The sequence below is a fragment of the Opisthorchis viverrini genome (genome assembly GCF_000715545.1).
Source record: "Opisthorchis viverrini unplaced genomic scaffold opera_v5_19, whole genome shotgun sequence".
NCBI lineage: Eukaryota > Metazoa > Platyhelminthes > Trematoda > Opisthorchiida > Opisthorchiidae > Opisthorchis > Opisthorchis viverrini.
In genome coordinates this window covers 2,788,486-2,793,090 of record NW_008751675.1, presented here as the reverse complement: position 1 = coordinate 2,793,090, position 4,605 = coordinate 2,788,486, and positions in this window count along the sequence as shown.

Below are 4,605 nucleotides of genomic sequence, written 5' to 3'. Positions count from 1 at the left end.
CGTAAATGTCTTTGTCAATTCAGGGACACTTGGCGTGACTTGGAAGGCAATCTCTTTATCCATGACATAATTTCTTCCTGTCAGATATGATACGGTTGTGCTTAAGCTAGGTTTGTTCCAAACACCATTCGGGGACTACGTATCCGCGCACTTTGAAAAACGCCTTGTTATTTGACAAAAACAGGATTCCCGACAAGCGACTAATTACACACAGAATCTGTCAACAGCGATTCGCAGATTATCCGTCAAACAGAACTTGTCTGAGTTTGTGTTCTATGAACTTTGTGTTGAACGTTCCGATCAGTCTGTTTATGAATACCGACATTAGGAAAATTTAGCCCTCCATTGTATTGGAATTAGTCTAAAATATGACTAGAAGGAAAATGAATGGTTTTACGTGGTTTTGCGGACAGTATAATCGAGGAGTACAGCTGTATCATTTACGTAATAACCATACGGTCTAAATTTTCTGTGATGGCACCTAAAGGTTGAGTTTCAACCCTGTTCATGAACATATCTGCTAGAGGGAAAACCAAAAACGGATCCAATCGGAACTAAGTCCTTCTGCCAGCATTACTGAAGACAGGGTGAGGACTGCATGTACAAAATAATTAAAATCTTAGGGTGAAAGTGCAAACAGAAAAGCTCCAAAAATAGAACAAAAAATAGAACTATTGTGGGCAAATGACTGCGTATTCCAGTTGCTATCCTCCTGGAAAGTTCTATACCTATTCGAAAAAAGTTTGACGGGCAGCATGCTGTGTGCCTCGTGTCATAGGGTGCACACGGCAGTGATAATCTTGATCGTATTGTCTTGGGATTTTTATGAAACACTAAAAAAAATTACTGCAAAATCCACATTTCCTTATTTGGGGTCGGATGTGGCTTGGTAACAAAAGACGAATTAAGCATGCCCAAGTTTGGCCACCTAGCCGGTGTTGCAGTCAAAGAGGGGCAAAAACACTTTCTTATGCAAGTAAGTGTGTTACAGCGCGCCCTGCCCATTCTGACCTATTCTCTATCGGGAATCCCGTCAGTGGTTCCATTGCACCACTGATGAAAACCACATTTAAATAGTGGCCACGTTGAAACCTCTCATGCCCTGCTAGTCAAAGAAACCGTTCACAAAGTTGATCAGAGGCATAATACCTAATACATTAAAATGTAATTATGACAGTGCACTTTCCACCAGACCCTTTGACTGGTTTCTAGACAAAAATGTGTCTGGTGGTTCAATCAAATTAACAGACGTCCTCGGCCATTTGACCTCACATTAAGTGAGTCCAATCCATGCACCGAGTAAACTATAATTATCGTACTGTCCGTGGCATTTCAACAGAACAGCTTAACTGAAAAACGTGTTGCTGATGTCACTGGTCCAACTTTCGACAGATAGATGAGATCTGCTAAACAAACGGTTCATTATTATGTCGTTTCAGCTACAGTTTCAAATGAATTTTTTCAATGAATTGGGTTTTTGGGTCGTACCTTGGAGCTCGTATGGAAGCACTTTTGAAGCACTTTTCAGTTCAAATTTGAAGCACCCTTTAATCAACTAAATTGAAGGTGGTGGCTGGATGGTTGTACGTTTTTTTTACCAAACACTTGGTTGTCCATGCTCTTGTGATTGGTGTTTACTAGTATTTCAAATGATGTGAAATTAAGGGCTTGTCTTGAGTACGCTCAGTCTGCTTTTGTGATGATAAAACAACTCGAGCTCCTGGTTGAAAGCAGTACCTCGCTTGCTCCGATTTCTTCAGATTCACGTTGCACATGTTAGGCTTTGACAAGGAAGGTTCTTTTGCCTTCTTGATACAATATGAGTACATCTTTCATGTCAATCTCTCTCTCTTGGTCTTTCACCTTTATTGGATTGTTATTACTATTGATTACCTCGATGTGTGCTTTGGTAATTCAGAAACAAGGCATCCCTTATGAAATCAGCACTTTAGACTTCAGACTAAAAGGCATGCGAGTTAGAAGTGGGAGTTTATCTGGTTGATATGGAGTCTCTCTTTACCATCGTACGTTCCTATTAAAGAATAACTATCTATTTGGACTGGTTGAGCTGAGTGATGTCAACCTGCCCGCCCCGAAAGGGAATCCTAAGAATTACTCTTTGTAGTCACAAAAGATTCGAGTTTTCATTGCTTCGACATAAAAACGGGTTGATGAACTGGCGATAAGTCGTTCGCCAGGTCCGTTTGCTGTAGACGCCTTCGCGATCATGGCATTCAAAACCTGATTGTCTGTGTGGCAATCTACTCTATCAAAAACGGCGCCAAGTGAATTTATTCCACGAGTAAACCTGATTCACCATAATCATTTTTTCTATCTGCAAGGAAAAATGCCGACAGCTGCATACTACTCTTAGGCATGTTTTTGTTGTTGTTGATGTTGATTATGATGATGATGATGTTGATGATGATGATGATGATGATGATGATGATGATGATGATGATGATGATTCAGAGGTGACAGTCCAGTGGGCCGACTTACCATCCATTTATCCACAATATTGAAAAAGGGCTCCAACTGGCAGAATTATGAGTAGTAATTGGACCTTTCGGCGACGATTACCTTCACTTAGGGGAAAGAAACTCATCAGCGCCAGTTGGGATATAGCTGCGAAGCAAGTTATGTCGGAAGATCTGATAAGTGTCTTTGCTGCAGGAATGGAGTTCAAAGTGGATGCAAACCGAAACACCGGATTAACTTTCACCATACATCATGAGCTACCACCTTCATGAGTTCACTGGCCAGTGTCGTTTGCACGTTATTCTGCGTTAGCTTTCGCTGCCCACCTTCGTTACACAGAATCCTATGTACGTTAAATTTCGTGAAGGCGACTTGCGATAGACAGAATGAAACCTAGTCAATGCTGAGAGCTGTTTGTGATTGTCAGGGTGCTGTAAACTTGATGAGCTCTGTATTACCTTGATTTTGTTATCCAGGGTCTTTCAATTTGCCTAGAGTAGCACTTTCATATGTATGTTCCACATGTAACTGGTCTTTTTGGAGTGAGAAGTCAACAGGATCTGCCTGCATATGGCAGTTTCCGTCTTTTATCTGTGTGGCATATCTTACTGAAATGATAAAGGGCGCAAGATGGTGCGAATTTACTGACAGAAAGTCCCGTAGTTCGGAACCGACCTCTGCCTTTCGACTTCGCCTGTCTAAGCTTGAACAAACTGGCAGTATCCCAGCACTCGTGCTTCCTTTGGGTGGCATTGCAGCTAAGCACCAAGAGGGTGTTACAGCTGAACGATTCACTCCTCATATTTTATTATGAAAAGATATAATGCATTCTTCGTCTCGCGTTCAGTGGGCTGACTAATTGTAGTCTTTCGTATTACAGAATGATATGAAATTATAAATATTGCGTAGCACAACTACCAGTCAGCTGAGTACGAAATTAGCTGTATACAAAATCCGTCGTGGCGAAATGATTTCTTCTGACCTTCTTATATTCATCCGCATTCATCCACTATCATGAGGGTGCAATTCTTTCGGTTGGTCGTTTGAGGTTGCCAGCCCAGGGAGGAATTGTTGACAGAAGAAGTCATCTATAGGCTTGAAAAATTGGTGTCGATAATCATTAAAAACCGTTGCTATAAGTGTGTGGCTGAATAAAAAGTTAACTGCCTAAACCTGGGCGCAGCACACTAGTCATAAGACTGCAGACGGCACATGACCGGTTTTAGCCTTCTTGCTGCTCGTCAGGTAGGCACAGTCGCCGGGTTTTCGTGAAACTTGTGTCGTTCAATTGAAGATAATCACTGTACATGAGAAATAGGGTTTGATTTAGTTGGACCTCTAATCAGAACCAAACTGCTTTTTAAAAAAGTGCAGTTGGCGAATTTGGGTTCAAGCAGAATGTAAAGTTGACGAAAACTCGGGGATTGCGCCTACCTGATCAGCCTCAAGAAGAGCGAAGCTGTTCGTGGGCTGCTGTAGAATTTTTAACAACTCTACGAGTGTTATGTTCCGCCCGCGAATTCCTACCTTCCAAGAATTAAGACCAAGGCCGCTTGAGCACCTGGAATGCATCCACAGCTGACCATATCTGGAAGTCACAACTGGACTTTACTGATGCCGCCCATAGATGTCACTTTAAAGTTCATTTGCGGAGGTGTGCGGAGTCATTTTTGATGTTCAGATGCATGGGCAAGAAGGAAGGAAGGCGCTCGCGTTATCTCAGTTAGTAAATCACATGTCCGGTGAGTGAAAGGTGGGTGGTTCTAATCCACTTCTGCACTGTACCTCGACCTGTCTTCCCAGAAACACCCATTCCGTTTGCACCTAGCCCCTATGAGGAATAAGGGTCTCCAAATTTACACAGCTGTGGTGTTTGGGGTATTTAATTGCAAGAATCGGCTGGGTACCTCAGTGGTCAGTCAGTGAATTCTTACATCATCTGTTTGCGGATCAGTAGTATCTCTCTCAAATGAATGACGCTTTAACCCGGCGGATCAGTGTATCTCTCTCAAATGAATGACGCTTTAACCCGTTGTTTAAAAATTGCCTACTTAGTACTTGAAGATATCGCTTTACGTTTCCACTTGAAGAAACGTAGAGTAAAGAAAATAGCTTCCTAGCAATGCT